Consider the following 23,686-nt stretch of genomic DNA (forward strand, 5'->3'; position numbering starts at 1 on the left):
GGGCCAAAGAGCTTAACAGAAGTCTGGAGGGAACTGGAGCCCTTGGGATGAGGGGACAGGGAGGAAGAGGGGAGATGTAGACAGACATCAATTGGACCAGGATGACTCCATCTATCATCGCACTTATCCAACCACACCCCCCCCCCAGATAGAGTTCTGCACCCTAACCACTACGGTGGCCTCTGCAGCGGCTAGATCCCACCTGTCCCCTGGCTCTTTCCAGAAGGAGAGACACAGCTGTCTCTCAAAAACCTGGGAGCAGCCCCACAGCTGGCCAGCACTGGCCTCTTTGCAACTGCCCATGTGGATCATTGCACTGCCTCCCTTCCCAGACAGGTGCTGCTGGCTTGGGTGTTAATTAGCCAGGTCGTCCTTAGAGGGACAGCATCCAAAGGGGCGTCGCCCTCAGAAGGACAGCTCCTGTGAGCGCTCCATGGAGCAGCAGTCTGTAAGCTCTTGTCCATGTACTACGGCAAGGTAAGGCGGCGCCTGGGGGGCGGGGGCGGGGGGGCAGACAGCTGAGCCTAGAATTCTTCTGTAATTATGACTTGAATCAGAAAAAAAATTCACATGAGTTCACAGGATGATAAATATTAGCATGCTTCTCCAAGGTTCAAGTGTGTTGTCAATAAGACAATTAAAGCAGTATCAATAGTATGCACTGTATGTTATTACCTGCCATCCTATAGCCCAGGCTTTTGTGATCTTTAGAAAACAAAGGAGAGAAGGCCACAATGATACAAATTCTTTTTGTTCAAGTGAAAGCTGTAATTTCATGTTAACTCAACAACTTGGAACCTGGGGGATACAGGGGCCAGGGGTCCTTCTGAGATACCGTGTGAGAAACCTACGGTGCGGCAGAATGCTTATATGGCAAGGATGAGTACAATGGGAAATTAGCAATCCTGTGTCTAAGATGGATCAATCACTTCTGTCATGTGGTTCCAGTCAATAAGAGCCTGAATAAGTGCCAGTATCGGCCCTAAGTGACAATCGTTGGCCCCTGGATATTAGAGACTCCAAAGCCTTGCAAACAAGGGAGAAGTAAGAGAAGCTTTGGATGAATGAATACGGCCTTTAAGAGTATATGCGTATGTGTACAAACACATGTATGCTAATACATATGCATGCATACAGCCATAGATAGTCATATGTGCAAGTACATAAATGAAAAACTACATAGTGTGCTGGATTGGAATTTAGAATGAATAATCACTTGAATACAAATTGCAACAGCAAAAGTTTTATTGTTCCCCAAGACAAAAACCTACACAATGCCTCTTCTATACATCTGCAGAATCAAAAATCATTTTCCTCCAAAAATAACTTGTAAGGAAGGCATTAAATGCTCTGGGATGAGGGTAGACGGCTAAAACTACTATTTGTTGACATTCGGCGATTTCGGATTGAACAGAGAAGTTGTCTCCAAACTAATGAGCCAGACATAATAGAACCCTGTCAAAATATTGATTTTATTTTATCCTACCTATTGTTGGCACTCTCCTCTAAGTTGGAGAAAAATATAATTTCTTCATTAGCATTATTGTTTGTTATTATTACATTAGTTGCTGTTTATTTTAGGAGGGGAACCTCGTGTCATTCTCCAAGAATATGACAGAACAATCACATGGAAATGTGTGACAGAGGGCTAAAACAAAGTGACAAATGTTTCCCAAACCATTTTTATTGTAAGCTAGAATGCTTCTCAAAGGGACAAAGAACTGACTGTTAGTTATAATTTCATAATACATGATACATAAATTTAGATCTATATTATATACGTGGGTGAAATTACTATCCCAACTAATGCCTCAAGTAAAGCAATTTTAACTTGTTCAATACAGCTTACCTTATGATAACCAGAGGAGTAGGTGGACAATAACCAATTATGTACTCACAGGGTTAAACAGATGAAGTTAGGGAAAAACTGTTTACTAAGATCTGTTTCTCTACTACTCTTCTTTTTTTTTCAGATTGATTTTTTATTGTACGTGCTTGAGTATATGCATGGACGCTATGTGCAGGCATTGCCCAAGCAGGCCAGAAGACGGCTTCAGATCATCTAGGACAGGTGGTTGTGAGCCACCAAGTGGGTGCTGGGAATCGAACCCCAGTCCTCTGGAAGAGCAGTCAGGGCTCTTAACTGCTGAGCCATCTCTCCAGCCCCTGTTCCTTTTATTCTTGAGGATTACTTTTGCAGTGCTCTTAAACCCTTTTCTTGGTTAGTCCACCATAGAATTGGCTAAGGAAAGAGGGAAACATTTATGCAAAGTTTCCAAAAGCATAATAGCTATCATGAGTTTGTTCCTGTGATTTTTCCATTGAGTCTCCACATTTTAATTTTAATAATTTTGCATCTGCAGTACAGGATATGAAATGTGGTATATACAAAGGACAGTTTAGAATGCTTACAGTTATTTTATGAATCATTTAACCGCTTAAACCCCAATGATGAGAAGAAGTTATGTTTCCAAAGAGCCAAGATGCAATTCATCCCTGCTAAAATTGAAATTAAATTAAACATTGAAGGACCTGGATTGAGAGGCCCTCACAATGTCTACATATATTTATGGACCTATAGTTGTCATAAGCACACATCTAGCTTTCCTGCCATCTCTTTCCTTTAAGGGGCAGATATCCCTGACTCCTAGACGGACTATGAGAAGACTGTGATCTCTTCAAAAGTCCAGGACACTAGGACAAGACAAAAACTTGCAGGAACCCTGTGGCACAGGGGACCTACTCACTTCTGTAGCTGCCACTCACCACCGCTGGAGTTCAGCACACTGCACAACAGCAGGAATGGGATGGAGAAAGATGAAACCAGAAGAGCATAGGAACGGATCCACAGTCAAGCAGATCTAAGAAATGGGACTCCTGGGGCGCTTCTGCAAAACCCAGGTTCAGCCTCTCACCTCCAGACTGTATGGAGCAAAAAGGATCCACTGCCACCCACCATTCACCATGGGGAAGCATCTGAGAATTTCACTATTAGGAAATTTCTCTCCACAAACATCAGACAGGACACTCAGCATGAAAGAACTCGTCCTAGGCCACCAGATGCCACCTAGACGTATATTCCTGCTGCCAGCAACAGGGCAGACTATAGTCAACCGCCCCAATCAGAAGTCCTCCCTAAAATGATGACAAAAACATAAATTGTGGCCTACCTAAAAGTCAGGAGCAGTCACCGCTATCAGTGGGACACACATAACTGTAGATGCTAGTCTTCCGTTCAACTGGTAGAGCATAGATGTGTCAATGCCAGTATCCCACAGATATGTGAGGGAGGGATGCACCCTGCAGCAACTTTGAGATGGCTCCAGTCTCATGAGGGGATGAAAAACTCTCTCTTGCCTGTCCTAACGCCAAGAGACTACATCATGTATGATCTGTCTTACCTAAAAGGTGCGTAACTGTGCAAGCCAAGTACAAGGAGCCAGGCAACCCTGGGACGCACCCACATCTGGGAGTGGGAGCGTGGGGACAAAGAAAGCCGGGGCGTTACAGAACGGGTTGTGAATCTCAGCACAACCCACCGTGTAAGAGAAGTCTATCATTTTCTTTGCCTATGTCTAACTTTGTCCCCTACCTCCACAGTGTGCTTGGCCTCAGAGTAAATACCCCGTGGGTGTCTATGACCTGGAGGTATGCTACCTGTAACAAGAAGGAACCCTGGAGGGAGCTAGGAAAGAAAGAAAGGTCTGCCTCAATGACAGGAGGGGACACAGAACAGAGGTGACCACAGAGGACAGGAGACACTCCCCAACAGGTGTGTTCTCAACAGTTGCGTTCACACGCAAAGAGAGGCCGCACTGTCCTCTGAAGTATATCACGTACCCTGGCACTTCTCAAACCACCAGGCTCCTTCCACCTCCGGTCTCTTGGTACATGTCTTTTCTGTCTGGAGCTCTCTCTTGCTCTTTGTTTTGCTAGCTCCTTCTGACTTTCCCCCAAGGGACCTCTGCTCCGGCCCTTCGTAGCATTCGGGATTGGAATGATAGGTAAATTCAGGCTCTTTCTAGAGCAGCAGGAATCATGAATTCCAGCTCCACTTCTGGGTACCCAAGCGCCAAACAGGGCCCGACACACAGAATCCGAAAATGCCCGGGAAGCACAAAGCAGCCCAGAGTGATTCGGAGAAGCCTCCCTAGACCTTCTTCCCAGGCCCGGGGTTGCTGCGGAAAGTTGGCATGGAGGACCTCAAAGAGGGCTTAGGGGGCCTGGTTCACCTATGATTCACCTCCCTGAAGAGATGCATCCCTTTAGAGCTCTGCAGACAGGACATCAGCCAGGTGCAGCCAGCCTTGCGATGTCCTTGCCACATGGCCAATGTCAACACCTTTGTCTCTGGCATGGACTAATGATGTATGCTTGGAAAGAGGCAAGACTTGCTACCCAGGTCTTGGTGTCTCTTGGTAGGGCTGGATGAAGTCTGTAGCTTCATGAACCCTTGAGAGTGGAGGCTGATGTAAGAAGCCTCCACAGGCCTTGCTCAGGCTTGGTGTCCTCTTTGGTGTGGGAATGTGTCCGTGTATTGCTCCAGGGGACAGCTTGAGGAAAGAGTGGGGTACCCATGAATGGCAGTGAGGTAAGAACATCTGGGGATTGGCAGTCCCCGTTCAGGGTCAGAGGATAAGAATCAGACTTCGGCTGTCATTCCTGGACTTTGTACTTAAGGTGTGCTGGGAGCAGAGATGGGCAATTATAAGTCATTAGAACATGTCGCCCCCTTTAGAGTCCAAGGAGTGAGTATGGGGGGGTGGGCTTTACATCACCTTCTGAGCCTGTGTTTTCTAGGAAACCCCTACATGCAGATAGACCCAAGGCAGATACCAAGAGTCCTTTTCCAGGGACATGGGCAGCCTTGTGACACAAGGGCAGAGAGCTCCGCACCGCCCCCAACCAGCAGTACAACCCTTCGCAAGACCACAGGCGGCAGGGTGTACTGAGGACTGACTTACATGACACTTGACATTCTCAGACTCAAGGATGTCCACCTCCTAAGGATGGGATAGTTGCTGGGAATGTGTTTCCAGGACTCGGACTTTGTTTTACATCCCCTGGAGGAGATAGGATCCAGCGCCCAGGCTACATCCTTGAGACACTGGACTTCCCTGTCATATACTTGGTGCCCCCTCCAATGTGGGACAGGCAGGCAGCAACCTGGATTTTCGTTCTGGAAGCAAGAAAGGGCGTTTAAGCAGCTCACTTCTTGCATGGGTGGCTTGTACGGAGCACGTGTAGTAGCTACAGGATCAATTAGGAGTTTAGGTTTTCAGAAACCAACACATGGATGTTCACCGGTATGAAAATCAGGGTGTGTGTGTGAGTGTGTATGTGTGTGTGTGTGTGTGTGTGTGTGTGTGTGTGTGTGTGTGTAAAACGATTCATCTAGAACCTAAGAAATCTTTCCTGCCTTTACTGTGTTTTGTTTTGTTTTATGTAATTTCTAGGGATTGAACACAGGGCCTTAAGCATGTTAGGAAAGTGAAGACAGAGCATCATCCCTGGTCCTCTTTTTACTTTTTAAGGATCTAGTCAAGCAGCTGACCTGGAGCTTGCCATCGTCCTGCTTCAGCTTCCCCAGGAGCTAGGTTGAGAGACCCTGCACCACCCAGCCTGGCTGAGTGTTTTCATTGTATTTCACAGTACCAACCTTACCAGGATGTTAAGGCACGTACCACATCAAACAATGGAAGAATTAATCAATGAATGAAGGAAAACAGCTCCCCGGGTCTAGGAAAAGATGAAGAGCAAGACTTACATTTCCGTCGTGATTCTGGAAGGAAGCATGCATGTTTTTTTGAACATTTACATGCACTTGAGCACACGTGGCTTGTTACACATGTTCTATTTGGTGTGTGTGGCGTGTGTCTATGTATAATCGCACGGTGTGTGATGTGACGTGTGTGTGTGTGTGTGTGCGCGTGCGCGCGCGCGCGCGTGTGCGTGCACCTGCGAGGGGCTGGAACCTGTGCCTACACTTGATGGCCTAGACTAAAAGCCATTGTTTCCTGAAGACTGCAGGCCCCACCCCCACCCCAGACTCTGCTATGAACTGAGCTGACCCTTTAACATACGTCCTCAGAAACAGAAGAAATCAATCTGCCGATCCTTATCGATCCCCAGGTAAATAACTCGAAGGACTAGTCAGGGCCACAAAGGCTAGCAAGGCACTTCTGTGGGCTCTGCGGCGATCAGCACCCTCAGTTATAGGTTGGGTGCACTTTCAACAGTCAACAAATTCTAGATGGCAGACAGTCGTGATACCCGAGTACTCCCAGGATAGCTGGTCTCTGGGCTCTTCTCTTTCAATTCTGCTGACTTTGCGAGGAAGAAGGGATTATTCCAAGGCTGCCAATAATATGGGAAGGCTTGAAGATCAAAATGATGTGCTTACCCGCAGCATGGAGGTAGAAGGGATGGGTGTCGAACTCACTGACTGGCCCTGAGCTCTTTATCACTGTGCGATGCTGCTTTGGAACAAAACAAAACAAAGCAAAAAACGCTTCAAGAAGCTTCTCACCCTCAAACTGAGTGTTTCCACCTCAGTAAGGAGAGTATCTCAGTTGTGGAACAGGGAGAGACGGTGCCTATATATTAAGTTATGCAAAAAAATTGAACTTAGAGCTAGTGACATATCAAGCAACATGCGTGTTTCGTGTGACCCTGATTAAAAATAATAATAATTAATTAGCAAACAAAGGCACACAAAGACTCCTCTAGATTCTGCTCTCAGGAGCAATGGCACGCTAGTGGAAAAATGCTGAAATTTACCTCCTGCTCATCTAAAGACTAACGCTTGGTCGTTGATTGAGATTAATGAAGGGACAAACATAGCTCCCCGACTCAGGAAAAAAAATCTTGATTCCTTCACCTTTGAGAAGATGAAGGAGTTAGGATCCATGCACACCAATGCCCAAAAGTTCACATCTGGATCTTGCATGCAAATCTTCTGATAGAAAAGCATTCCCATCTCAAGGACCAGCAAGGAAGGCCAGTCCTCACTTCACAGAGTGCAAGAGGCAGAGTCCAACTTGAATGTGTATTTTGGGGATGGGGGCAAGTGGAGAGACACCTTCTTTAGGTCCGTGAGCAAATTATTTCACTGAGGGCAGTAGTTAGAGATCACACTCAAAAACTGCATGATTTTTATCCCTTTAATAGCATCAAGAGAAGAAAAAGTTTCACCACAGACCCCCGTGATCCTCAAGGTCCAGACATGGGCTCTCCTTCACCTGAACAGCAAGCTTCCAAATCCTGCAAACAACATCTCACCAGGATCTAGCTCCTGCCAATCTTTTGATTCAGGGTGGGAAATAAAAGGATCAAGTTGCTGGTATCAGTTAGGTTAAAGGGAAGACTGTTAGAATGCATCCAGCTCTCTTCCAGGAGGGTATTGAAGATGCTTTATGCACTGAGATCTGGAACACATTACTTGGCCTCGTGGTTAGAGAATAAACATGACAAACAGGTCCAGTACACACCCATACCAACGCCCTAAAAGACGGGCCAATCACTGTCGGGTACATCATGCTGGCTAGATGGCCAGGCCCTGCCCCAGCCCACTATGTAACACTCTCAGAAGACAACTGTGTTGTTCCCAGGGTGACAGTAGTTGCTAAGGGAGAAGATTGCAGCCTTAGCAAGCTTCATCAATACTTTGTAGAAATGGCAATTGTCCCTGTCATCCTGCCTATACCATTTCTCTGCCTCCAAAATATGCTAGAAAGAAATTATAAATAGAAATAATATTGCAATGCTATCTCCCCTTCCAAAACATACTTTAACTAAAAAAGCCTTTCCCCAACCCCCCCAAAAAAACTTTCAGAATAAATGTATATGAAAAGAGTTGAAAGAGCCAAAACACAGGAAATGAAGACTGAAACAATCTTTCTTAATTTAAATAAGAAAGAATACTCAAAGAAAAATAAATATTAAGTTGCCAAATCAATAGAAAAGAATTGTGGGCAAGTGGCTGGCTTTTTCCTTGACAAACAGTGCCTTCAAAGTCTGTAAGTACTCCCGGAAAGCTGATTCCAAATACCCAGCACTCCCAAGTGGTACCCAGGGCAGGATGGAGGGCAGCTCAGCCAGCCCAGCACAGAGGCCCACTCTACCATCAGAGGTCTCCGCTGGCAGATTAAGCCCTTTCTTGTCCACACGTGGTTGCTTTTTTCCCCTCCCACATTCCCGAACTAGCATTCCTCAACCTTTGGTACTTTTCTTGGGCTGCTGGAGGAGGGCTGCCACCAGTGCTGGTCACACCCCACCCCCAATCAGGTGGCAACACCGCCGGTGACTGAAGTTTCTCAGGGCACTGCAGAGATCAGGCATGAAGTTTAACTAGCACATCCAGCCATGTTCATCCGAGAACCGGTGCGCTTGCCGAAACAGCAGCGTGGCATCCATACTCCATAGCCCCAAACCAGAACCCGGATGGAGGGGAGGGGCATAACTCAGGCCTGTCATTCAAGAACCGCACCACGGCAGTCGGCTTCCTACAGACCCCACTCTGGCCTTAATAATAACCTTGGCCGATTAGACTGGAAGAGGTTTTTAGAGAGAATTAAAATCTTAGAAAAATGAGTCACGTGTGCCTCTCATAAACAAGAAGATAACTTTCCAGATATTTTTTAAGACAAACTAAGCAGCAAGCTCCTCAAAGAAATGATACTGTATGTAGAATCTATCTGATTTGTGACCGGGGCCGTCTCTACAGTGACTTCAGTTGATGCGAGTGTCCATATGTGTTCTCCCTCGAGCAAACAAGCGTACAACAACGGATATGTTCAAAAAACAACCGGTCCTGGTTTCTGTTTTCCACTTCCATTTGAAAGGGAAATTGAAAAAAATTAAAAAATAAATAAAAAAAGAAAGGGAAATTGCTATTGCTTTGGGGGATGATTTGCACAGGGAGATGGGCAGGGTACAGGCAAGGTTAAGACCAGGAACTACTCCAGCCAGGGCAGTTGTGTTCAAATCTCTTGGCTGCAACAAGTTGCCATGTACTCAGTTTGCCCATTGGGAAACTGCATTCTCCTGTCTGGATGGCTACATGATCTGAACAAGACAATACACGTAACAGGTAACAACAGGGTAGCACCCCCAATGACAATATCAAACACTGACTGTGGCAGGTAATAACACTGTGACCACCCCCCCACACACACACACACACTTCTAAGGTCCTTGGGGCCTCCAGGCAGCAGTGTCTACTCCTGAGGGTCCTGCAAGCGCTGTCCCGTGAACTAAAATCCCTGACTGAGAAGCAGGGGAGGCGGTGAGTACAGCACCCAACCCTAACACTTCGAGTACTTAGCCAGGGCCGCACACCAAAGACCCTATCTCAAAACAAATACAAGCCCCAAGCAAAGACAGGTGAACCACATGGGAACTTTGGAAACACCAACCCATTCTAATCAGAGTTGAACGGGTGATTCTGTGATTAATCTTAGTGTTTGGGGAATTCATGAATTAGCTTTTACCACCTAAGTAGACTGTTCCCTCCCTGCGTCTCTTTCCCTCTGTGTGTCCCCTCTCTTTGTGTGTCTGTCTCCTTCTGTGCCCTGTCTCTGTCTCTCATCTATCATCCACCTATCGTCTACCTATCTATATATCTATCATCTATCTATATATATCCATCATCGAGCTTATCATCTGTCTGTCTGTCCGTCTGTGTACCTCTGCATCTCTCTCTATGTCTGAGCTGGCATGCCATTGTCTTGGTGGAGGAGCCATAAGGGGGACAGAGAAGGTAGGAATAGAATGCAGAGGACAAGTCCACATTTACCTCTGTAACCAAAGCCCCAACTCAACAGAGCCCAGGTAATCAAAGCATCAGGGACTTGGTAGAAAACTCTCAGGTGAATGTCAGCTGAGACCTATGGTGATCATTGTTCCTGTGTCAAAAAAAGGCATTTAATTTTCTCATCGGAAAGCCATATACTGAGAATAGGAACGAGGAGGAGAGGCTTAGAAACTGGGTTGCAGGCCTCCCTGTCTCACTGCCCAGGAAGCATCTGCATAGCTTTCTGCCCCCACCCACCTGTAGGACCCTGCACTTTGAGGACAGGGCTTGCTATGGTGCCTATGGTGTCCTAGCCATCTCTTGCCAGCTCCTGGTGTAGGAGGGGCAGCTGAATATGAAACAGAGATGTGCTTCACACACCCCTAGAGTTAAGTGGGAGCAGAGAGGGAGAAGCTAACCACCACCCCCTGCTCATCGCCTCAGTTTCCCTTCATGAAACTCAGAATAAATATATAGAGAACCTACCCACCTAGGAAAGTGCATAGTAAGAGCTCAAAAGCAAATGACTCCTATCATCCTGCCAACGGGACACCCAGCCTTCATCATGTCGCTTTCAGAACCCTGGTTTACATGTGGTCCAGGGGCACGGCTCTCACCACAGGGCCTTTTTAAAGGTGTAATTGGTATTCAGAAACACTGGAATTGAGCCCCACATTTTACACTGGGCAGCCTTTTATTCTCCTACGTATTTTTACACAATGAAAGTGAACTCCTCCCCCTCAAACTCTTAAGCCCTCGTCTTGTGCAGGCCTGAATCCCCCGGTCTAACGGGGATTGGTCTAACAGTCTGCGCATTGCCTGTATACTTTCTGGAAGTAAGGTAAAAGCTAATCTCCATACCTCCTTTGGGAGGTCCACAACAAGGCTTCGCACACGCACAATTTGGGCCATGATTTGACTCCCCTTCCTGGAGAATCCATGAAAACGTCTGGACATTCCTGATGGCCGTAATCTAGGGGGCTCCTGGCATCTAGTGGGTTGAGGTTGGGCATGTTGCTGAACATCCCACATGACAAACACCCACACATGTGGAAAATGTACCTGCTACCAACTTTGAGAGATTTTGGTCAACAGAAATGGTGCCTAGGTTACTCCAGTAGGTTCCACTCAAGGCCTTGTCCTGATAGACATCTGCTCTTAAGGCAGTGAAGACAGCCTCATTTCTACTCTAGGGCATCTTCAGCAAACCATCATCAGTGGAAAGCCAGGCACTTTGGAGGCTCTTTAAAGTGACTCAAATACGAGAGGAAGACCAAAGACCAGAGGGCTTCCAACAGCCCAAAGAACCAGCCCTCTCTTTTCACCATGTGACTTATGGCAGGCAATCAATCAGCAGGAGTCTCTGGCCTGAGGAAGCCTTACTTCAGGGCCTCCTGGTGGCTCCATCTATATCTGCCTGCATTTAGAAAATACAAAATAAAGCAGGATGTGAGAGCTCAGGGTCCACATCCTACAGAAAATGCCTGTACTTTCTGATTCTTTCTACAGTGGTTCCCTCCACCTGACATGCCCAGGTACAAACTCATTACTCTCCCTTACACACTGAAATTGTGGGCGAGGAGGAGGGAGTCATCTCAGAGCAGATGCACCTCACATGTAGCACCCTCCCTGCTGCACGTGTGTGTGTGTGTGTGTGTGTGTGTGTGCATGAATGAATGTGCACCACACACATGCCACATCCACACCTGCCACTACCGCAAGTGAGACCCCAGTTATAATCATCAAAAGTCACTCCCTAGCTTATTTCTTCCTGACCCCATACACTGTTGGCTTATCGTTCTATGGATGCACGGGGAAAGCAAGGATAAGGTAGCAGCAGGCCAAACCGTCAAGATAAGGAAATCAATTCATTTCCTTGGCAGGACCTCTCCTTGCAAAACTTCCCACAGTACTTGACAGCCTGGCTAGCCAACTGGAGAGAGCCCTCCATCCCCACCTCCTACTACAGCTTCAGAGCTTCAGACATGTCTTAAGCAGCCAGTCCTGGAGGGGGCATACTATACCACTACAGAGGGCAGGTGTGGGGAGGGGAGCAGGAGCTAGTTCAAACACTTCACTTTATTCGTGTGTGTGTGTGTGTGTGTGTGTGTGTGTGTGTGTGTGTGTGTGTGTGTTTACTCCAAAATGCAGCCTCTACAGTCTGAAAGATGACATCAGGATACCAAGAGCACATGTACTTCTACCTAGTCTAAGACCTTATGTGGAGACATGATGAAGCTTGGCTCAGCACCCAAGGACTTCAGGTCCCAGCAGGTAAGCTGGGGGTAGGGCATTTCCGTCCTTAGCATGGCCCCAAAGTGACCTACCGGAAACTCACTTGTGATTTAAATTTGCTTCAAGTCTCACTTTAAATAATGTTAAGAACAAAATGCAAGCTGATATCTCAGCTTACTTAAAAGGCTTATTAAGAACACTAAATCCAAGGATCTTAAAAAGCTATAATTGTCCTCATTGAAGCTGGAAAAAATAAATCTATTTTGCTTTCTTCTTTTATGCCACCCTTCTTTAAAAACAAAAAAAAAAAACAAATTCATCTATATTCTCAAAAGCATCATCGCTCTCTTTTTTCCCCCCTTCCATTCAAGGCACTTTAAAAACACCTGTGCCATTCATAGACAACTTTTGAGCAAAAGGCAGCCATGCTCGGGGGAAGGCTGTTTAACTGATTTCCTGATGCCGGAGATAAGCTCATCTCACTCCAAAAGTAAGATGGAGTTTAGAGCTCACATGAAAGGGCTTTAGGATTTTACAGGTCTGAGCTGATGAAATTTCCTTGGTTCCCTAAGGCGAAAGAGACAACCTGATGGGTCAGCTTTTGGGGGGCTCTGCAAATAAAGCGTATCCAAGCCCCCAGTGCCCAGTGGGCAGATAGGACTAGCAGGGCCACATGTCTGAACTAGTTCCTATCTTCTCCCATAATGGAGGCTATTGGCCTCTGGCTTGAACCAGTCCAGCATGACAGTTGCTCCATGCTTGCCCTAAGCCTTCCGTGAAGACAGCCCTGACCAGCAGTTAAATTGCTGAGTTGTGAGGAGCTGAAGCCTGCTCAGAAGTTCAACACTCCAGGCATAGAACAAGATGGGTTTTCAGAGCACTGGTCCAAGAGAATGCAAATGTATTGAAAGCGGTTTTTTTTTTTTTCTCTCCAGGTTTTACATAATTACCATTTATATCTCCAGGAACTGTTTCCCCAACCCAGTTTAGGGTGAAAGCATTTTAAAGACTTTCTCTGCAGATGACATATGAGGCACTAACCTTTTTTCATGTGCCCAGATGTTAAGTTCATTTTCATCACATTTATGCAAATTTCATCTGAACAGTAAATCAAAAGAAATCTTAAATCATTGTACACTATTTAAAAATCAACACTAAATCCGGTTTACTTGCAGCTATATTAACATAAAGTCACAGTTAATGAACTGAATGCCATAGTTCCTTTTTCCATACAATGGCTATAGCAAGACCCGAGGTTCTCACCATCCATCACATTCACACATTGATGTCTGTTCACCATCAGAGTCCAGTTTCCCCAGATTAAGGATGCTCTGTACATCAAAGCCTTCCAAAAGTTTTCCAAACTTTGGAAAATCAGGGAACCCTCAGTTCAGGACTCCAACAACCTAGTTAGTATCTATGTTTGGCCCACCAGTGCAAAATCTGGGCTCAGTGGCCCTGCTTTTGGTAGCTGACTCTTCCTCGGTCAGGCGGAGGTGATTAGTTCCTAGGGCTCTGGGTCCTGTGATTGTCAGGGAGCTGGGCAGAGTGCTATCATTACCAGCAACTCAGCCAGGCGGGTAATGGTGGGATCAAGAGACATTTGCACCACTATCGGGATGACATCATAGCTAAAGCAGCCTTCAGCCAAAGCCCCAGGCTCTCTCAGAGCAGAGGCCAAAGGGCTATGGGAGGATGTGCCCCCTGTGACTCCCAGAGCTGAAAGCCTAGTCCCAGGTCCCTGCCATGCAGGGTGGTACACCTTGCCCACAGCAAGTTCCCAGGCAGGCCCAGAAATGGGAAGGACAGCTGGTGTCTTCTCCAAAGCAATCCACTTCCCCCTCCATCCCGCTCACTGTAAATAGTACCACTAATAATATTTTTTTTAATAATTTGAGATTGTCAAGCCACTTTCCCTGACCGGGGTGGAGCCGGCATGTCATGCACGCAGCTGCATCTCTGCTGTAGAATTTATAGCATTTCCAACCGAATTCTCAATCTGTTGGTGGTGACCCTGTCTCAGGCAAAACAGCTCTCACTCTGCTTTTCCAGCAATAGAAATAGAGGAGGCTGAAGGGGAAGGCGGATTAGAAGGGAAGCCTTCCTGCTCCTGTTTTGGTTGCTTTTCTTCCTTTTAAAGCACAGCAAAACACACACGCGTGCACACTCACGCAGGCACACACGGAGACACAAACCTTAGAATAATAGGGGAGGCATTTGGCGACAAACTGCATCCACGGCGCGGCGCGACAGGCAACCAACCCCGCTCGCTCGCAACTCAGTTCTCCAAGCCGGCAGCAGCGGCAGCGGCAGCGGCGGCTACATGGACTCGCCACCCTCCCAGTGAACCAGGATGCCTAACTCTCAACTTGTGTCTTCAAGATCTCTTCAGTCTCGCCACAGATACATGCTTGGCCCAACCACCTCACCTCGCCAGAAAAGTCGAGAGACAGTAGTGGGAGTTTTTTTAAAAAAACAAAAACAAAAGTTCTATGAACAACCAGCCCGGCAGACGCAAGGCTCCTGCCCGCTGCAGGCTCACACCCGTGCCGGACCGGGCGTTTCGCCCCCACCTCACCCCCCTGGGCTCTGCGCCCTCACCTCGGGGCGAGCAGAGGCCACCACAGGGCACTTACTTGGCACTTGCTTTTGAGTGTGCAGGTCGTCGCGGTTTTCATTTGGGTTTTCAAATAAGTTTCAGGAAAGAAGGAGAAAAAAAAAAAGATCCAATTATGCAAATGGACTCCGGCCGGGGAGGCGCGCGTTGGATCTGACGCTGCTACTGTGTGAGTTCTTGGAGCAGCCCGGCCCGGCAGATTTATGGGGGCGCGTCACGGCTACGCCAGGTCCCGCCGCCGGAGCATCTCGAAGTTAATTAAAGCGGTAATGTCCACTTTCCTGGCGACCCTTCATAGGTGGGTTTACTATTTCACCCTCCCACACGACCCGGGAGGGGACATGGGTGTGACCCACACACACACTCCCCTCTTCTTTCTCTCTTCTTCCTCCCCCTCTTCTGCCTCTCTCTTTCTCTCCCTCCTTTTTGCCCTAAGTCGCCTGCCTTGCACTCAGTGAACAATGAACAAAGATGTGAGTGATGGGGAAAGATCGCCCCCCCTCCCAGCCCAAGCAGGGAGGGAAGCTGGTCTCAAAGTCAAAATCCTGTTATTAAAAACTGGGAAAGAAACAGGGTGTCTCTACTCTAGCCTCCCTTTTCGCACAGATACACAGGCACGCACACATATGCGCACGCACACCCCACCCCAAGTTCACCTAAGCCCAGACCTAGGGACTGTAGGGGGGAAGCCAAGGCCCGGGAGCGCCTGGCTGCCCAACTCGCGGAGGACACTCCGGTACAGCAGGGTCAGGGAGCGGTGCTCGCTCAGGCCCAGATCGCTTCCCGAGCCCCTCCCAGTCTGCTCCCCCACCACCACCCTCCGGCCCCCTCCCGGTGTCTACAACAAGCGGCCTGGCCCCGCGGCCGGGCTCTCACTGCCGCCGGCCGGATGCGCTCAGCAAACGCGGCCCCTGTCGGATTTCTGCTAAATTGCAGAGCGGTGGCGGTGGCTGCCCGGAGAAGCGCAGAAGGAACCCAAGGCCAGCTCTGAGCGCACTTGCCCGGCTTGGGCCCGCTAGCCCTAAAGAATTTCCCCCTGCCGCCCACCCGCGCGCACCTCCGAGGCTGCACACGCACCGCGCGCTCGAGCCCGGCAGGCCAGGACTGCACGTAGCCGCCGTTATTTTCCGCTCAAGTGGAAACTAAGGCGGCTGACGAATCACGTCTCCTGCGAGGCACCCGTTAGACAAAACAATATCCTGCAAACAAAACCCGGCCACCGCTGCCACTCGCGCTCCAGGCCGGGACCCCGCCCTGCTCCTCCCAGGCTCCAGCCCCTGGCTTCTGCCCGCACCGACCCCAGCCTTCCATGCCCGCATCCTTCCAGGAGAGAACTCAGGGACTTGAGTGCGCGCTCACCAAGAGGCGGACAGCAAGAAGGACTCACAAATCAGGAGTGAAAAATGGGGCGGGGGGCACTTAACTTTCCACCTGTCCCCAGAGAAACCTTGCGGGAATTTCCTCCGAAGAGAAGAGTTTAAGGGAGGAGGGTGACAAGGGGTCTCTCTCTCTCTCTCTCTCTCTCTCTCTCTCTCTCTCTCTCTCTCTCTCTCTCTCTCTCTCTCTCTCTCTCTTTCTCTCTCTAACTTCTTCAGCGCCTATATCCACCTTTCCTCACTTCTCATACCTCTGTGTATGCGGAATCTATATTGTAAATTGTTTGCAAAATTGCAACAGATGGGAGCGTCGAAATCTGGACCTTTCTACTCATCAAAGAAACCCTTTTCTTTATTTTTATATTATTATATTTTTACCTAAAATGCATCTCGAGTCCCGCCTACGACTGTTTTCCTTAATTCATCTTCAATTTTTAAAAAATGCCTTGAAGCAAACAGAAAGGCTTATTAGCGACGTTCATTCTTACTCCAGTCGTGGGCTGGGCTGAGGATGAACCCCCACCCAAGTCTTGCTTTTCCCAAGACTCCCCAGTGGACCCCTCTCCTGGCTGCCACCCCCCCTCTGCACACACACACACACACACACACACACACACACACACACACACACACACACACTCGGTCCTACCCCTTCACTCTGATTGGCCTCGCATTTCCAGCCCGGGACTGGCCGGCTCATTTCCCTCCATAACCTGTTACTTATTTATTTATTTCTGTGTCTCAGGCCCCTGCAGGCCCCCGGGACCTGGATCGGACTGGGGCAGGTGCTGCGGGCGGCGCACGTGTGTGCCAGCGCCTCTACAGTCCCGGGGTCCCGGGTTCGCCCCCCCAGGCACCACGGCCGGGGCCTCGCCCGGCTCTTGGGGCTCGGGAAGCAGATGCAAACACAAAATGGCAGGTCTTGGCGGCCCTCTACACCGCAAGTTAGGCACCCCGTAAGCATCAGCTAACTTTGATTTAAAAAAAAGAAAAATGGTTCTCAATTACCCTCTGTCTCCTGGGTGGAGGGCAGATCGCACCATGCACGACTGCGGTGGGGGGGGGAAGCCGGGGACTCCCCCCCCCTCAAGCCCCGACACTGGAGCAAACGGATAAAGTCGCTGGAGAAGTTTCCGCCGCGCAACCTTCCTTCTCTTTCGGCTCCCCCGGCCCCCGACCCTATGGAAAGTTTCCCCCGGCCGCGAGCTGGAGCGGGTGGCGCAGGCGGGAGGCGCGGGCCGGGCCGGATGGGCGCCGGGTCCCACTGGCGCTCGGTGCGCTCGGTCCTGGGGACTCCCTTTCAAAGTAACGGTCCTGGGACTGAGGCTGCGGTAGGGAGGCGGCGGCCAGGGCGCGGGTCCTGTTCTCCGCCGAAGTTCTCCAGCGCCATTCGATGCCGGGTGGCCGCCTCTACTCGGTTTCCCTCCTCCTGTTTTTTTTTTTTCTCCCCTCCCTCTCTCTCTCCTCTCTCTTTTTCCCCTTAACCCCCGCTGACAGCTTCTCTCGCCAACGTCACAACCACGGATATTTAATTAGACCATATTTTTTAGTCGCGATGGGGTGAGAAGCAACCGGGTTGCAGGCCTCGCCTGGCGGGGGAGGGGGAGGGGAAGGGGGGAACCACGCCAAGAGTCCAAACTCACTTTGCCACCTCCCGGAGATCGTGGCCTCCCCCCACCACCACCTGGCACCCGCGCGCCCCTCCACCCCGCCGCCCCCCAACCCCCAACCCCGGCCTCCCCACCACCTTTGTTTGCCTTACCTTAAAACATTAAACGCGGGCGTCGGGAGCAAACTCGGGCACGTAAACCGAGCGTTGTAAAAGATTGTGTTCAATGAATAATGAAACATGTCCACATGATTGACTTGATCATTTTCCGGGGCTGAGGGGGGACGGGCGCCCAGCTCGCGCGCCTCGCTCGCCCACTCGCCAGAGCCCGGCCAACTGCTCTCAGCCCAGCCCCGGCAGGGCAGGCTCGCTTTTCATCAACCTCATTTCAGAGTCGCCCCGTTCATTGATACTCATCATCCAACCCCAACAGACATCCCATCCCCTGCTCGGCCTCCCCCCTATCTGGTAGGTGAAATGCATTGTACCATTAAAAACGCTCTCCATTGTCGCCCTGGCGTAATTCACAGCAACTAGATAGGTCTTTCAGCATTTAGCTTTGATGAGCTGGAGACTGAACCCTTGATATAATAATCTACAAAGAATGGTGTGTGGTCGTCCATTTTTTCTCTCTGTCTAGCAACTAAGAAACCATTTAACACAGCGCAGCTTGCTTCGACCTTGAGCTCATGTAAACACACTTATTAAAATCTATCTATTCTCCAAGAGCTACATTCTGATTGTCAGACTCGTTACGGAGACATACATCAGCCCCTTCGCTTGTCACTACTTTGCATTCCTGCCTTTAACTAAAGAATTTTTTATCCAGCCGAGAGGGAGAGAGCGATTGCCACGGAGAGACAGGAGAGAGAGAGACGCGGAAAGGGGATGAGGAAAACGCGTAATTCTTACCTGCTTCTCAAACTATTTAAAGTCTGTTTCTTTTCTGGGGTGAAAAAAAAACTCGCGGGTGAATCTCGGTGGACAGCGGGACGTGAAGAATCAGTCACAGCCCGGGCGTTTAAGGGAGTCATCAGCGATCCAAATGACGTTGATCCGCGCTGTAACCTTGTGGCGTATTTAATGTAAATAAGGCCGTTATGTTGCCAATCGCCGCGATACAAACACGGAGAGGTCCTCAGGCTCGCCTCCCGCGCTGCCATTAGAGGCGACTTTATTTACAGACACTATTTAGGAGATCATGATAATTCTAAAACAATACTAGTGCCAAATGATTATGAAAATATGATTTTAATTAATCACGTAGTAGGCAAGGAAATTAGCATACGGTAATTAAACTTCGAGAAAAACGTCATGCAGGTTCTCTGCCTTATGGGTCCAGAATAATCATCGCGGTGGGCTCCGAGACTTAATTACGAAACAAAATAACTTTTTTAAAGGCAACTTTGCAAGGCTGGTCCTCCAGGCGAACGTTTGGGTAAATAATATAAGCCGAGGTAACAAAGTGGGGATTTCAGGGTTGCAGAGGTGGGGCTTCTGTGAAGCAAGAAAGGGGGGAAAGATGGGGGAAACCGAATAATGCAATTACGGATTCTCTGTCCTAGAGTTGACAAAAGCTGGTGCCTCAAAAGCCTCTTTGTTATGGGATTATATAATGATCATGGTGTCATTATGGGTAAAAAAAAAGATTCAATAATAATAATAAAAGAAGTATGCAGACATGCCAAGGAGCAACTTGCTTTTAAAGAAAGCCTGTCGTAGTGTAGCTTTGGGTGTGCTGATAGCAGGAAGACAAGGTCCTACAGAGTTGACAAATAAAGGAGATGCATGAGTGCATGAGGAGAGAGAGAGAGAGAGAGAGAGAGAGAGAGAGAGAGAGAGAGAGAGAGAGAGAGAGAGAGAGAGAGAGAGCCTGAGAGCTGGGCCTGTGCTGTGCATGGTTAGGAAGGGATGGAGAAAGATTGATTATACAAAACGCCCAGCCACTGAGATACTTAAACCCTGATTCAGGTAGGACAGGTTCCAGCTGGTCTGAACTCAGTCCCCCACCCCCACCCCTTCCCCGAAGATAACTAGTGGATTTTAAACTCCAGCATCACAATACATCAAAAGCAAAGAGATGGTGAAAACTCTCTCCAGCGGAAGGATCCACTCAGATGCAAGGGCAAGGATCAGAAACTTGGGAGGAGCTACTGGTATCCAGCCTGGTTGGGGAAATTGCAGCAGCCCCAGGAAGCTGCTGCTGTCAGTGGGCTCTGGGCAGTGGGCACCAGCCTGGTCACTTCCTGCAGGTACCCTATATCCTCAAAGCTGATCCTGGGGAGAGCCAGCATTTTTTTTCTCTCCCTCTCTCTTCCCCTCCCGCATCCCCACACCCCCACCCCACCCCTTTAGGAGAACCCGGGACAGATGACAAGTTATTCCTTTGAGATCCTTAAAGACCTAAAGAGCAAGGATATCAACAGCACATGCGCATATGTGAGTATGTATGTGTCTGTATTCTCTTACCAGCCTCCCCCCCCAAAAAAAAAAGTTTAGGAATTAAGTCTGTATGCTCCAATCTGATGTGCTTAAAATTCTCTTTGGACAAAAGACAAAGTTTGGGATCTCTCTCTCTCTCTCTCTCTCTCTCTCTCTCTCTCTCTCTCTCTCTCTCTCTCTCTCTCTCTCTCTGTCTCTGTCTCTGTCTCTGTCTCTCTCTCTCTTCTCCTGTAGCAATTATCAAACAGTCACATCAATGATGCTACTATCTCTGTGGGAGTAGAGTTGGTTGTTCTTCCTGGATCCACTGATTATATTCTGAGGTCTTTTCAACCTGAGACTGTACATCAAATGACTGACAGTTTGGACAAAGCAGGGAACAGGTCAAAAGGAAGTGGTCATATAGATTCAGGGAAAAGGCACTTTTCTCAGGGACAGAATGAGGGTGGCAGTCTGTCTCCCTTTAACCTTGCATCTAGGCCTTGCTGCATTCTGACCTCTTCCTGAGATCCCTGATCCTTAGCGCATTCACATCAAGGAAGGACCCTTCCCTGCTTTCTAGAAGGCCTGTTGGACTTCATCTGGGGTCACTTGGTGTTCCCGCTGAAGTTTCTAAGAGGCCTGTTGAGTCTGGATCCGCTGGACAGCGACTTTCCCCCACCTGAGAACCCAAGCCCACAGCTTGGACCAGAAGTGTCCAGGCCCAGGCTCACCGGTGCCCCCTATCGTCCCCGCAGTACATGTCACCCCGTTTCTGCCAAGAAGGGGGTGCAGAGGGGAGACCTGGCCACTTACGTTATGCAGAAGGGATAAAAGCTAGCATGGAGGGCAATGCGGCCATAAGCAGAGGCCTGGTATTTATGGTGGTGAAAAATTAATCCCTAAATACGCCCCATCAAAGCAGGTCCCATCAACTCCCTCACATAGGAGCCCCCCTTGTGTTCTGTGACCTCAAAATCTGCAACACCGGGTGCATTCCCAGTAGCAGGAGGAGATTACTTCTTGATGTCCTGAATGTAAACGCCTTATACCAATAGTCCACCTGCTTTTAAAGTAATCCATTTGCTCTGACGTCTGTTCGAAACAGCCCCACATGGCGTCTGAACCAGCAAACCCTTTGAAGTTGCAGTTCCCTTCACTTCTGTTTGTATATTGTTTTTCTTTCCCTGAACTGTCCTTATAACTCTGTCTCCCATGGTATAGTCATCGAGAAACTTGTTGCTAGTGACCCAGAGAGTAAAGCACTGAAGACGGAATGTGGTGGGGGGAGTCAGGGGCGAGCTGAGGGGACAGTGAATCAGGATCCTCCTTGGCTCCTTGGACAAACCCCCCCATCTCGCTTTTTCTCATCCGCAAACAGGTGATCTCCATCCACCCTCAATGCTCCTCTGATCACTCAGAGATGGGGGCTTTCCGGAGAGGGCAGCCGCCTTCATGGAGAAACGGCATAGACTCCTGGCAGAAGAAATACGTCATGATCGGTCGGGTCAGATGGGAAGTCGGTCTAGATACCCACAGGGGGCCTTGACTTGTACAGCCTCTGCTTCTTGATTTCAGCTATTCCAACAGTGTCCTCTTCCATCTGAGATGGCTCTGCTTGGAGGAAAGTCCCCTGGGTTCCACACGGATGAAGAGCTCTCTCTGCTGCTGAGGTCCCACACCTCACTTCAGCCCTGCAAGACTGAGGTGCAGCTTTTCTCTGGTGTGGGGACCACAAGATGAACAAACCTTTCAAGGACTCCCATGAGCTTGGGGTTCAGCGGGAGCCTTTGGAGATGGAAGATGATTCTCTAGTAAAAAGACTTTGTCGAGCTTGGTTTTCCCACCATGACCTGTTTGTTGTTCCAAAGAAAACCTCACTCCTTCCAGTATTTTTCAAGCAAGTTTTAAGGCTTTTGTTTGTTTGTTTCAAGACAAGGTTTCTCTGTATAGTTCTGGCTGTCCTGGAACTCACCCTGTAGACCAGGCTGGCCTCTAACTCACAGAGATTCCCCTGCTTCTGCCTCCCAAGTGCTGGGATTAAAGGATTAGTGGGTGACACCACTGCCTGGCTCAAGCAAGCCTTTCAAAGGCCAAAAATGTTGCTGTCCCTCGAGCTCTGGAAGAAGGAGGGGCAGGGGGACACAAGAAGGAGGAGGAAGGGGAAAGGAAGAAGGGAGGAAGAGGAAGAAGAGAGGAGGAAGAAGCTACTCCTCTTTTCCAGCTTTAACGAGAGGGAAAAGTCAGCACAGTAATGTAACTACCCCGAGTAGAACAAACCCCTTCTTCCAGACACGACACATCCCTTCCCATCCCGAAGTTATCTGGCTTCAGCTTCTACCCGATCAGAGCATCTCACCTCTCTAGACATAGATGGACCAAGACTAGGCAGGTGTTCTGCCAATCAGAGTCGGTCTGGACCAAGACTAGGCACCAATCAGAGTCGGTCTGGGTTCCTTTTATTTGCTTTTGTTGGTTTGTGTTTTGTTTTGCTTTTCGTGGATTAGCAATGTGAATGAACTGCTAGAGAGTCTTCAAATTCTGTCCCGGTACCTGAGAACCCACACTTGCGGAGGTCCCCCCCCCAAAAAAGCCTGAGGACGATGCCAAACCCAACAATGGCAGAAATGGGGAACCAGTCTGTATGAGCCCCAAATCCAACCAGGGCTAAAGCTAACGGTCACCTTGCATGCCGGAAAAATCCCCTCTCATTGACCTCAGTTTGCCTTGGGTCTCCTGTCATGCGTGGCTCCTGGTGTGTTTAACTGGGACAAGGGGCAGAGAGCAAATGTGGCCCACCACGTCCTTCCCACTGAAGGAGCATCCACAAGCCTTGAAACCTACAGGTGTCCCTTGCTTTAAACTTCATGTCAGGCCCAAGAATGATGTCTGGGCTTTTGCAGGTTGGCTCTGGTTTCCGGAACTGAGAGAGATGTTTGCTAGAGGCACCTCAGAAACAATGCGTCTTGTAAAACAGCCATGCTCCTAAATAAACAACAAATAAGAAATCATTTGTGATTCTGCCTTTGAGTGATCACGTCAGGCTTTAGGTCCAAGCAGGGTCAACCTGGGTGTTTCCATGATGTCCTTCTCTATGTTAGTTAAAGGAATCTGGGGTGGTAACATACCCCTTCAGTCCCAGCACTGGGGAGGCAGAGCAGGCTGATATCTGTAAATAGGAGGCCATCCTGGCCTACCTATTGGGTTCTGCGACATCCCAGCTCACACAGGGAGACCCTCTCTAAAAAGGAAGTCATTTCAAAGCTGTATTATTAAGGTTTGAATCTAAAACAGGCTTCTGTTTTGAGCCCTTGGTCCCTGCATAGCTGTGTTTTGGGGGAGACTATGTAGCTCTTGGGAGGTGAGGATTGATTAGCAGCTATAAGCACTAGAGCAGGGGGCTCTAAAGATTATACCAGTCTGGTTCTTGTGTTTAGGCTGCCCTCTGACGAACAGCCATTGCCATGTGAGGAGCCTCTGCCACCCATTTCCACAGCCATGAACCCCACTGGGCCTTCCCCACCTCAATGGACTGAAATCTGAGCCAAAATAAACCTTGCCTCCCTGGAGTTTTGTTTTTACTGACAGAGGGTCTCATCATGTGACCCTGGCTGACCCAGAGCTCACTCTGTAGA

The 23,686-nt window shown here is 48.9% G+C and overlaps 1 protein-coding gene and 1 long non-coding RNA gene across 8 annotated transcripts in view; one reads left to right on the top strand and one right to left on the bottom strand.

The window, feature by feature from the left end:
- Znf536 (zinc finger protein 536) overlaps positions 1–18,690 on the bottom strand; it is a 454,586-nt gene extending 435,896 nt beyond the window's left edge. For 2 of the 7 annotated variants that reach the window (XM_040735416.1, XM_040735410.1), the window contains exon 1: positions 18,543–18,690. The gene's annotated coding sequence lies outside the window, so the exon portion shown is untranslated. Of the gene's footprint in view, positions 1–14,223; positions 14,417–14,664; positions 14,893–17,783; positions 17,900–18,542 lie in introns of those variants that run through there. The other 5 variants (XM_040735415.1, XM_040735409.1, XM_040735411.1 and 2 more) reach the window with 4 other exon arrangements.
- Positions 17,919–23,062, top strand: LOC121135972. The gene is made up of 3 exons (XR_005873083.1): positions 17,919–18,098; positions 19,986–20,069; positions 21,433–23,062. It is a non-coding gene; the product is annotated as an uncharacterized LOC121135972 (long non-coding RNA).
- Positions 23,063–23,686: the final 624 nt, after the last annotated feature.

The sequence above is a fragment of the Mesocricetus auratus genome, unplaced genomic scaffold (genome assembly GCF_017639785.1).
Source record: "Mesocricetus auratus isolate SY011 unplaced genomic scaffold, BCM_Maur_2.0 Super-Scaffold_100046, whole genome shotgun sequence".
In the NCBI taxonomy this organism is placed as follows: Eukaryota; Metazoa; Chordata; class Mammalia; order Rodentia; family Cricetidae; genus Mesocricetus; species Mesocricetus auratus.